This window comes from Pseudophryne corroboree, chromosome 6 (assembly GCF_028390025.1).
Source record: "Pseudophryne corroboree isolate aPseCor3 chromosome 6, aPseCor3.hap2, whole genome shotgun sequence".
NCBI lineage: Eukaryota > Metazoa > Chordata > Amphibia > Anura > Myobatrachidae > Pseudophryne > Pseudophryne corroboree.
Window position 1 is genome coordinate 835,214,297 of NC_086449.1, and position 13,109 is coordinate 835,227,405.

The 13,109-nt window shown below is 44.5% G+C and overlaps 1 long non-coding RNA gene across 2 annotated transcripts in view; it reads right to left on the reverse strand.

Moving 5' to 3' along the window:
- Positions 1-1,263: 1,263 nt before the first annotated feature.
- The window catches only part of LOC134935821 (uncharacterized), a 60,014-nt gene continuing 48,168 nt past the window's right edge, over positions 1,264-13,109 (reverse strand). For both annotated transcript variants that reach the window (XR_010180412.1, XR_010180411.1), the window contains exon 3: positions 1,264-1,576. This is a non-coding gene — a long non-coding RNA (uncharacterized LOC134935821). The remainder of the gene's footprint in view (positions 1,577-13,109) is intronic.

The following is a 13,109-nucleotide window of genomic DNA, read 5'->3' on the forward strand; positions in this document are numbered from 1 at the left end:
TCACCATGAACAATATGAAAGGTGTTGGCGCTGATTGAAGCCACACCTCGCGATCACCTGACCACCGTGGGCTAGAAGAAGCGTCAGTCACAGCATTTGGGGCTCTTGCTAAGACTAGATGGACCTGTAGGCTTATTATGCCTCCATATTGTATGTTTCACCATGGCTGCCTCATAGTGCTGAGGGTCACAGGTGTGTGAGGAATATCTCTTTGTTCATCCCATGTCAGGTGGGTTTCCTCTGGGTCCTTCAGTCTCATCCAACACTCCAAAAATATACTGGGGAGTTAGTTAGCTTCTGGCCAAATGTTTCCTAGTATGTGGGTATGTAATGGAGGGAATTTAGACTGTAAGCTCCTATGGGACAGGGACTGCTGGGAATGAGTACAGCGCTGTGTAAAATGGTTGGGGCTATGTAAATGAACAAATGTTCCTACTGCCCATATTTATCACAAGGTGAAAGCGGGTGTGAGAGGGCGTCTCTATTCACTTCGCCCGATATACCAAAGGGCTGTCACCCGTGGTAAGATCTCCGGATTGCAACAAAGTACAATGGTTATAAAAAACACCTTTATTCTCTGAATTGATTTTAAATGTATTTTTTCTAAACTTATTTTACTAGATTTGTGTTTTAATTGGTAGAACTGAAAGCCCAAATCTTGGTTTTTAATTCCAAAATCTGTGCACAGGCCAGCTAGTCGTCCCAGACATGAGCAATCTACATGGACAAGTGGCGACTTAACCATTACACCTGTCACCTACGAAATCGCGGGAGAAGCGGGATGTCACTTTGCTGTCCCAATTTTATTTTATTTTATTGTGGTGATAATTGAATTGCTTTATCACTGAGACCATTGTCGATATGAAACAAATGGAAGCGACCCGTTTCAGTCCTCGCACAGTCAGACGCACGGATGTACCGTCTTATGATCACATTATGGCGCAGATGTGCCGCTGACCGCTTCATCCCTCCCATAGGAGGCCATACTGTGACACCTAGCGTGGGGCACATAGTGCGACCCGTCTCAGTCCTTGCACAGTCAGACGCACGGATGTACACACGTGAAAGGTTTATGCTAGCATTAGCATAAAGTGTCAGGTGCAACTACGGAAAAATACGCAAAAACGGTCACTGCAACGCGAGACTCTGAATCCGCCACTGAGGAAAACACAACTTAGCAGGAAAAAAAAAAATTAATAAACTTATATAGAAAGGACTGTCATAGTTTATAATGAGCTCCACATGGAGTGGTAATAAGCTTTATTGGTGCGTTTTATGATGCCACAACACGTGGTTTATATTAAGCCATAGTGGAAAGCTGCCCCGAGATGTAACACTTAGAATAACAAATAATTTTTGGGAAACACTTTATACTCAGAGTTTCCCACAGTTCCTGGTACATGTTTCTCATAATCACTGGAAATGTCACAGAACAGCTGTCCGTCCTGCGGCCCTCCTCAGACCATGGTCACCGCTTTCTGTCAGGCTGGAACGTTGGGCAGATGTGTCATCTCTGTATTTCCCACCATGCGGCTCCTGGAGGAAGTGATCTGCATACTCTGCTGTGGGAACGTTTCTATTAAATACACAATAATACGCTGTCAGGGCAGCTGGCGACATGGGAGTGAGGTCAGCACAGGAGACAATGATACAGCTATGAAGAGATGAATCTGTCTAAGCATCACTTCATTCTCCACATGCATTTATTATTTTCAATGATAACGCGCATTGTCTTTTTTATATCTACAGAGCAGCACCAATGCCAACAACCTTAGTGGATGCTCCAACCAGTGTCCTCCACCCATTGTCCTACCTCAATTGTCCTCCACCCATTGTCCTACCTCAAGTGTCCTCTACCCATGGTCCTACCTCAATTGTCCTCTACCCATGGTCCTACCTCAATTGTTCTCCACCAATTGTCCTCTACCCATTGTCCTACCTCAATTGTTCTCTACCCATGGTCCTACCTCAATTGTTATCTACCCATTGTCCTCTACCCATTGTCCTACCTCAATTGTTCTCCACCAATTGTCCTCTACCCATTCAATTGTTCTCCACGCATTGTTCTCTACCCATTGTCCTACCTCAATTGTTCTCTACCCATTGTCCTCTACCCATGGTCCTACCTCAACTGTTCTCCACCAATTGTCCTCTACCCATTGTCCTACCTCAGTGATTCTCCACACATTGTTCTCTACCCATGGTCCTACCTCAGTTGTTCTCCACCAATTATACTCTACCCATTGTCCTACCTCAATTGTTCTCCACCAAGTGTCCTCTACCAATTCAATTGTTCTCCACACATTGTTCTCTACCCATTGTCCTACCTCAATTATTCTTTAACCAATGTCCTGTCCTACCACAATTGTTCTCCTCCCATTAAGATGATGCATTCAGAGTGTGATGTAATACGTGTGATGTAATAAGAGTGTGATGTAATAAGAGTGTGACATAATAAGAGTGTCACGTTATAAGAGTGTGACATACAATAATAAGAGTGTGACATAATTAGAGTTTGATGTAATGTGACGTAGTAGTAACATAGTAACATAGTAAATGAGGTTAAATAGAGGCAAAATGCCCATTGTGTTCAACCTGTATTCTGTATTAAGTTGACCTGATTATAATGTACCTGCTGAAGTAATGTTTTATGACTAGTTAACAACTATAAATCATGTTACACCCGGATTATCAATGTCACTATATTTGAAATGCTATAACCTTGGATATCTTTTTCAATCAGAAATTTATCCAATCTGTTTTTAAATGCATTTACAGAGTCCGCCATTATCACCCTCTCTGGCAGGGAATTCCAAAATCTTATTGCCCTAACAGTGAAGAACCCTTTCCTACGTTGCGTACGGAATTTTATCTCCTCTAAGCTTAGCGAGTGACCTCGTGTCCTATGCAGAGTTCTTTTAATGAACAATTCCTCTGATAACTCTTTGTAATGTCCCTTTTAAATATTTGAAGATATTACTAATGTCTCCTCTTAGACACCTCTTTTCCAGTGTATACATATTCAACCTAGTAAGCCTTTCCTCATACTCCACTGTCTTTAACCCTTTAATCAATGTATTAGCTCGCCTTTGAACCCTTTCGAGATCACCAATATCTTTTTTATAATGTGGTGCCCAAAATTGAACACAATATTCCAGGTGCGGAAAGACCAATAATTTGTATATGGGCAGGTTTACACTCTCATCCCTTACCTGCCTTCTTTACCGCGCTTTGAAATTGTATATGGTTATTAAGCCTATTATCAATGAGTACCCCCAAATATTTTTCCAATACTGTTACCCCTAGACTTTCTCCATTTAATATGTAGGATGCAAGTTTGTTTTTAGTCCCGAAATGCATAAACTTGGATTTTCTATATTGAACCTCATTCTCCATTTAGACGCCCAGATTTCAAGTTTAGATAAGTCATTCTGTAGAGACTCCACATCTATTTCTGAATTAATTACCCTACACAGTTTAGTATCATCTGCAAAGATTGATACTGTGCTTTCCAGTCCTATTTCTTGGTCATTGATAAATATGTTGAACAGTAGTGGCCCGAGTACAGACCCTTGTGGTATTCCGCTGACTACTGCTGTCCAGCTTGAGGACTTCCCATTGACTACTACTCGCTGTACCCTGTTATCCAGCTGGTTACTTATCCTTGTACAAACAGTTTTTTCTAGGCCAAGCTCCTTTAATTTGATGATCAGTCTCCTGTGAGACACTGTATCGAAGGCTTTTGCACAATCTAAGTAGACCACATTCACTGCTTTTCCCTGGTCAAGATTGTAGTCGCTCACTTCCTCATAGAAGCTAAGTTAGTTTGACATGATCTGGCCCACACAAACCCATGCTGGTTCTTGCTAATAATCTTAGTGGTCTGCAGATACTCCTGTATGCTATCCCTTAGAATTCCTTCCAATATTTTCCCCACTATAGATGTCAAACTAACCGGTCTGTAGTTACCCGGATGATTTTTGGATCCCTTTTTAAATAATGGTACTACCTCAGCTATATGCCAATCCTTCAGTACCATGCCTGATCTAATTGTACTATTGAAAATAAAGTATAGGGGTCTTGCTAGTTGTGACCCAAGAACCATAAGAACCCTCGGGTAAAGTCCATCAGGGCCAGGTGATTTATTAATCTTAATTTTGCTTAGTCTCTCCCAGACTACTTCTTCACTTAAACAAGTATCTAACCATGAATCATTACTGTCACTATTGTTATGCACTACTCTCACTGTCAGTTCTTCTCTGGTGCACAATGATGAAAAAAAATTGTTCAGTATTTCCGCCTTTATTTCTTCATCATTTATCAATACTCCAAATTCACTATGTTCTCCTTTTTTAGCCTTTTACTGTGTAAGTATTTAAAAAACTTCTTAGGATTGGTTTTACTCTCTATAGCGATTTGCTTTTCATTTTGAAGTTTAGCTACTCATTGCTTTTTTGCATATTTTATTGCATTCCTTGTAGTACTGGAATGACTCCTCCCCTCCATTAGATGTAAATGCTTTGAAAGCACTCTTCTTTTTATCCATTTCTTCCTTGACCTTCTTGTTAAGCCACATCGGTTTGAGTGTGGTACTCCTGTGTTTACTGCCCATGGGAATGAATTTGTGAATATTGCTATCTAGCAACCCTTTTAAAGCATCCCACATTTCCGAAGTGTTCTTGCCATGAAACAAAACTTCCCAGTCAATGTCGTTTAGTGCCCGACTCAGCATATTGAAGTTAGCTTTTGTAAAGTTAAATGTTTTGGTTGAACACTTATAGCTATGTTTCCTGAAACTGATGTCGAATGTGACCATATAGTGGTCACTGTTTCCCAAGGTCTCCCCAACTGTAATGTTTGATATAATGTCCACATTATTAGTAATTACTAGATCCAGAGTAGTTTTACCCCTAGTTGGGTCCTCTACTAATTGAGACAAGTAGCATAATGAGTGTAATGTAGGAACCTACATATGGGGGGGGGATCACAAATATTTATTATCCCCCAGATGTACTATAGTGGGATCACAGTAGATGTCTCTGATATCTGTGGGGGTCATCCACAGTCAACGCACCCCCGTAGGTTTCTATAGGGGATGCAATGCTGACAGATTTACCAATATACATTCCCAATATTGCCTCCCCCCCCCCCCCGCAGCTGCTGCAATCGGAAGATGGTGGTAGCCCATTGCAGCACATCCCAGATGTAGCTCCAAAACCCTCTACGAAAATGGCGGCTGTGTATGTACAGTCCGTGGGACCGCGCATACCCCCCCCCCCTCCCCCGGCAGCCCTCAAAGCACATTGCAGGGATGGGTTCCTTTCGGAGCCCCTGTCCCCATGGGTACTGCATAATACATTACCCCAATGTAATCGCATCTTGCAATGTGATCCTTGGAGCTAATATCGTGACCAGGTCGCATTCAAAAATGCAATTAATGATAAAAGGAGCCCTGAGACTTTTATTCTCTTTTTTCTAAAACTGTCCCCATATTTCTCAGTCCGCTGGTGGGTGGGAGGAAGGGCTGAAGCATCTGTAGCGGTTTATGAAGTTGCAGCCACTGTCGGTAACGTGTCGGTAGCGTGTCGATAACATGTAACAATGTTTCTGTGCTATGGTTAGTTTATGTTGAAACAAGTAATTAAAGGCAGAATCTGATTACAATGACGGGGGATAATGTTGGGCAGCAGCAACATCCTAATAAATATATGTTCTACTCTATTGATGTCTTCCATTTATAGCCTGGATCCTCATGAAGAAGAAATGTGTATTTTCTCGTCATTCCTCGCAGTTTCACAGTCAGAATGAGCCCCTGGGTGAGAGATACAAAGCGCTTAGTGTGCGCAATTGTTACTATGTCCCATTCTCTACTCAGTTGTGGCTGGATATTAACATCTTATACATGTATTGAACGCAGCCTTAACTAGGGTGTTGCGCGGTGTGCCTGGCACACATAGCGCTGCAGGGTAGGGGGGCGCTGTTGGCGGCACTGGTTAATTATCTGCTTTAATTACTTTCACTATAATAGCTTCCCTCATCTTTGAAGCCCAGAATCTCCTGACCGTCCCTGTCTCCTTCCCCCACTAATACCTGTACAACATTCATGAAGCTCTTATTCAGTTCATTACATTTCAAAATGCTGACAATTCAAACCCATAGCCTGTGGCATTGCAGTCAGACACTCTGTTTACTGAGCTATCTGACCCTGCGCAGGAATCCAGAGAATTGCGGCTGAGCAGATCTATGTAGTGTGTGGCTGGAAGGGACTGGATGTGTGGCTGCACACTACATAGATCTGCTCAATTGCAATGCTCAATATTTTCTACAAAGTAAAAGTAGCTTCATACAGTACAGTTAGAAATCTCACACTTCTTTTGCAGGATCAAAGGGCTCAATGAGGAGGGTTTTTGACGGGAATGCAAAAGGTTACGAGTTTGAATCCTGGGTATGGCAGTATATATCTGAGCCAGTGTGTGGAGTTGTGCAGTGGAAAGACTGATTCGTCTCACTGGCAGGACCCATTACTTCTGGAATATATGTCTACCTGTTTGTATAGACTGTATCGTTGGGTATGAGTCTCTCCGTATTGTACTGTGTCTCAATTGTGGTGTTAACTGTATCACACTATTGTGCAATTTCCATTTATTTGAGATACTATACAGGACACAAGCATACCGTACTGTATAATTATAAGAATGAATTGTGGTAATCGGAACCATTGTATTCAAGGACTGATCATCCAATTGGGAACTTATTTATTTTAGCGCTTTTGTGTGTGTGGGTGATATCTTTCAACTGCAATGATTTGGAGTGTGGGGTAACACTTCTACACAAGGAACGTGCAGTGAGGTAAATGGCTGAGGAGGCACTAGCTAGTACCGGAGCCAGATTTACACACAGTATATGAGCCAAAGGGCTCATGTGGGCAATATACACAGGTGTAGGTATATATACATGTGGGCATTATACAAAGGTACAGCGGTATATACATGTGGGCATTATACACAGGTGCAGCGGAATATACATGTGGACATTATTCACAGGTGCACCGGTATATACATGTGGGCATTATACACAGGTGCAGCGGTATATACATGTGGGCAATATACACAGGTGCAGCGAAATATACATGTGGGCAATATACACAGGTGCAGCGGTATCTACATGTTGGCATTATACACAGGTGCAGCGGTATATACATGTGGGCATTATACACAGGTGCACCGGTATATACATGTGGGCATTATACACAGGTGCAGCAGAATATACACGTGGGCATTATAAACAGGTGCAGCGGTATATATATGTGGGCATTATACACAGGTCCAGCGGAATATACATGTGGGCATTATACACAGGTCCAGCGGAATATACATGTGGGTATTATACACAGGTACAGCGGTATATACATGTGGGCATTATACACAGGTGCAGCATTATATACATGTGGGCATTATACACAGGTGCAGCGGTATATACATGTGGGCATTATACACAGGTGCAGCGGTATATACATGTGGGCATTATACACAGGTGCAGCATTATATACATGTGGGCATTATACACAGGTGCAGCGGTATATACATGTGGGCATTATACACAGGTGCAGCGGTATATACATGTGGGCATTATGCACAGGTGTAGCCAGTGGCGTAATTACTGCCCCCGCAGCCCTCGCGGTGGCTTGGGGGCAAGGGGCTGCGGGGGCGCCACTGATTTAGCGCAGATTGACATGCGGACGAGCGTCCGCATGTCAATCTGCTCCTACTAACCCTCCCTGCTGTAAGGAGGGACACGGAGGGCACAGCGCGTGCCTCTCCTGTGTCCCCTCCAGCATCTCCGGCGGCCGCGGGTCTAATAAAGGAAGTGCCGTTCGTGAGCTCTGATTGGCTCACGAACTGGCACTTCCTCTATTAGACCCGCGGCCGCCGGAGACGCAGGAGGGACACAGGAGAGGCGCGCGCTGTGCCCTCCGTGTCCCTCCAACACAAAACAGTGGCGGGGGGGGCACGCACTGAGGGGGCATATGTGGCACTGGGGGGAATATCTGGCACTGGGGAAGAATATCTGGCACTTGGGGGGGAATATCTGGCACTGGGGGGGGGGAATCTGGCACTGGGAGCATATGTGGCACTGTGGGGGAATATCTGGCACTGGGGGCATATGTGGCACTGGGGGGAATATCTGGCACTGGGGGCATATGTGGCACTGGGGGGGAATATCTGGCACTGGGGGCATATGTGGCACTGTGGGGGAATATCTGGCACTGGGGGGAAATATCTGGCACTGGGGGCATATGTGGCACTGGGGGGAATATCTGGCACTGGGGGCATATGTGGCACTGGGGGGGGGGTATATGTGTACCTGGCACATAGGGGGGGGGGCTATATTGTGCACTGGGGTCATGTGAGTACCTGGCACCGTGGGGTAATATCTGGCACTGGGGACATATGTGGCACTGGGAGCACAGCCCTAGCCACAAGCACTACCCCCTAGCAACAAGCATGACACCCAGTGCATGAAACCCCTGGCAACGAGCATGACACCCAGTGCATGAAACCCCTGGCAACGAGCAGGTAATTTAAAAGTAATTAGAAGCCTTACTGTAGGACTTAATGTGTAATGGGCATTACGGAGTGTGGCATAATGTATCACGGACATTGCGGTGTGTGTCATAATGTGTCACAGGCATTACAGTGTATGGTATACTATATCACGGGCATTGTGGTATGTGGTATAATGTCTCAGGGTCATTGCAGTGTGGCATAATGTATAACGGGCATTGCGGTGTGTGGCATAGGGTATAACGAGCATTGCGGTATGTGTCAGGCATTACGGTGTGTTGTATACTATATCACGGGCATTGTGGTATGTGGTATAATGTATCAGGGGCATTGCAGTGTGTAGCATAATGTATAACGGGCATTGCGATACCTGTCATAATGTGTCGGGGGCATTACCGTGTGTGGCATAATGTGTCGGGGGCATTACCGTGTGTGGCATAATGTGTCGGGGGCATTACAGTGTGTGCATATTGTGTCATGTGCATTATTGTGTGTGGCATGTCTAAGGGCCATTGCAGTATGTGGCATAATGTATACTGGGCATTACTATAAGGAGGAAAAATGACAAATAATGTAAGGGGCATGAATCAGGATTATTTTTCTTTCCCGTGGTGGCTAACGTCTGGGCGTGCAGGTTGGAAAACTGGGGTATAACGTAGTCTTTTCCTGCAATGCCACGCCCCTTTATGCGAAGCCACGCCCTTCCCAACAAAGCCACACACCCTATTTTGCGGCGCGCGCACATTTATCCCTTTAATAGTGCCAATTATGGGGGATGGAGGGGCGCCGAAGAATTTTTTGGCTTGGGGGAGAAAAATTTCTAGTTACGCCACTGGGTGTAGCAGTATGTACATGTGGGCATTATACACAGGTGCAGCGGTATATAAATGTGGGCATTATACACAGGTGCAGCGGAATATACAGTTGGAAATTTGATGAGTATTGATCAGAGATGTGCAGAAAAGATAGGTTGGGGGGGGGGGAGGTACGGAAGCACTGCCTCACCTGTCATAGACTTTTTGCTCCAGAGTTTTGACTATAAAATGATTATAATAATACAAAGAAGATATTTCCAATATATTCTTTGTATTTGTCATATACTTTATATAGTCATAACTCTGGTGTGTACGTTAGTATGACAGGAAAGGTTCTGCCTCACCCACCTGCACGTCACTGATCTACACCAAGAGCTGCTCGTTATACACCAAGTGATATTCATTTCATTTCTATCCACACATAGAGTGCCTTGCTCAGGAACTGAACTCATGACCTGGGGGCTTGGAGGCAAAAATGCTGCAGTATGGAGTATGCATACCTCCCAACATTACCCTCTCCAGGAGGGACACAATGCTCTGCTTCTGGACTTTTCTCCTAATGTATGATTGCCAGCACGTGTGCTGAACAGGTTAATGGATAAGAAAGGTGTTTCAGCACAGGTGATGGTAATCATACAGTAAGATGGAAGTCCAGAAGCAGAGCATTCTGTCCCTCCTGGAGAGGGTCATGTTGGGAGGTATGAGTATGTACAATTAGCCATTACTATTGCTGTGGATTATATTAATCATGATTTGCCCAACTAGGGCCGCCCGTGCTATAACTATTATAAGTGTTTAGTTTGCTGATGCTGCCCTCTCCTGGACACAATAGTTTCTGTAAGTCTCTGGATGTTGTATGTGATACTCTACTGACCCCTACAGGGCATTTGGATATTGCACTGGTAATCTTTACCGTTCCTATACATCAGTGGTGCTCACTAGTAATTTGACAAGAGCAACAATTAGGCACAAACGAGTACAGAGGGACCACAATGCTGTGTTTTTTTTTGTTTTGTTTTTTAAATAAAGATGTTTGTGTTGTGTTTGTGTTGCTGTAATGTAGAGTTAATATTAGACATACCTCCCAACTGTCCCATTTTTCGTGGGACAGTCCTGTTTTTTTTGGAAATGTCCCGCTGTCCCACCCGCGGGCTCCAGTGTCCCATGTTGGGGGGGCAGTTGGGAGGCTCTGTCACTCGCCGCTCTGCTAAGCAGTGAATAGACACTGTGTGCATGTACACAGCGTCTATTCACAGAGACAAAAGGGACTGGGGGCATGCCAGCAGCTCACAGAATGCTGGCCATGCCCCCATAGTGACGAAGAATGGGGGTGTGGCTCGGAATAGTGGCATTACCATGAAGTCACACCACCTTTTCTGAGGTCACGTCCCTTTCTCATGTACTGGCTCTGATGGCATATAAAGGGGCATATACTGGCTCTGATGGCATATAAAGGGGCATATACTGGCTCTGATGGCATATAAAGGGGCATATACTGGCTCTGATGGCATATAAAGGGGCATATACTGGCTCTGATGGCAAATAAAGGGGCATATACTGGCTCTGATGGCATATAAAGGGGCACTCTATTTTAGCATCTATTAAGCTTGATCATCTATAGATATATATATATATATATACACACTGTGTATATATATATATAGCGGGAGAGACACAAACACCCCCCCATATATACATTCACATGGCGGGATGTACTGGAGTGCGATATTGGCGGAGGTGCAGGGTGTCGGCCGCTATCAGACATTTTTTTTAAAGGGTCAGTCACTTACAAGGCAAAACCATGTCTTGTGAGTGATAGCCCTTTAACAAACGTCCAAGATCGGCCGGCATCCTGCATCTCTGCCGATCTCGCACTCCAGTACATCCCGCCCATAGAGAGAGACACACACACTGATATATATATATATATATATATATATATATATAAAAGAGAGACATTTATTTACTTTATATATATATATATATATACATATATATATATATATATATGTATATATATATATATATATATATATATATACTGTCACACTTTGACAAAGGGGCTATACGGGTCCTGAAACGTTGGTATATGTTTTTGTGACCTATTTAATAAAGTTTTTTTCTGGATGAAAGCCCCAGAGTGCCGCTGTTTCTTTGTTCTGGGTATATATATATATATATATATATATATATATATATATATATATATATGCATTCACATAGCCGGCACTCCCCTTGCTTACATAGCATCTGCTCCGGTGCCCTCCATAGGAATGAACATTCAATTATAGTCAGAGAATCTGGCGGCACTCTGGAGACTGTTCAAAAAGTGCTTAGTTTAATGGAATAACATCTGTCAAAGTCGAAAAATATCATGATTCATATGCCTTGTATTAACCCCTAATGTGTGCGCATGCTGCTCGTCGCCTGGTCCCCCGTGCGTACACATCCCCGCAGGTTTTGTAAGGGACTCTTCAGCGTCTCGTGCAGCGGTATATACATGTGGGCATTATACACAGGTGCAGCATTATATACATGTGGGCATTATACACAGGTGCAGCGGTATATACATGTGGGCATTATACACAGGTGCAGCGGTATATACATGTGGGCATTATGCACAGGTGTAGCCAGTGGCGTAACTACTGCCCCCGCAGCCCTCGCGGTGGCTTGGAGGCAAGGGGCTGCGGGGGCGCCACTGATTTAGCGCAGATTGACATGCGGACGAGCGTCCGCATGTCAATCTGCTCCTACTAACCCTCCCTGCTGTAAGGAGGGACACGGAGGGCACAGCGCGCGCCTCTCCTGTGTCCCCTCCAGCATCTCCGGCGGCCGCGGGTCTAATAAAGGAAGTGCCGTTCGTGAGCTCTGATTGGCTCACGAACTGGCACTTCCTCTATTAGACCCGCGGCCGCCGGAGACGCAGGAGGGACACAGGAGAGGCGCGCGCTGTGCGTCCCTTCTTTATAACGTTCCCCCTGCACAATGCCTTTTTTAGCATATTGCAGGACCATCAGCAGAGCTGCACCAATGACAGCGGTAGTTAGTTTCCCTTTTTTGGATAACCTGTAGAATTTTTCCTACAGGTTTTCAAGTATTATCCTTAACAACACTCAGAGTTTCTATACCAGCCTTACAGACTTAGCAGTCTCCTTTTCGTGTGGCAATGCCAACTGTGGCTGCACTTATTTTGAATCATGCATCAGTTACCAGCACTTACGATTCGTGTTTTTACCCGAATCTCCTCCTCCGAGGATTTTAATTTTTGTTTACATTCACTCATGGGGCAGTGCGCTGCCTTTTGTATTTTTCAGTGATTTTTGCACTTTATTATATACCCTTACAGGGGCTCTTAAGTGTTTTCAGCCCGCTGTATCTTACATTGCCCGGCCGGTAGATTTTTTACAACACATTTCACTCTTTTATTCATTTATCCTTATGTACATTCATATATGCTTGTATTTTGTTTATTTGATTCATTTGCTCTAAGTTATCACGTGTTGCTTTGGCTGTTTACAGGTCACCATGGCTACCACCGGTTCCACTCATCCCCTCCGACGACGGGTCACGTGCCTGCGTTCCATGCAGCTAGCGCCGGAAAGTGTCACTAGAAGGGAGGAAGTGAGGTGACGGACCGAAGGCGGCAGCGTGCGAATGGGACAAGCGCGATGACGTCATTGGAAGGGGACATGCGGCGACTGAGAGGCGGGCATGGCGGCCAGGACGGCTA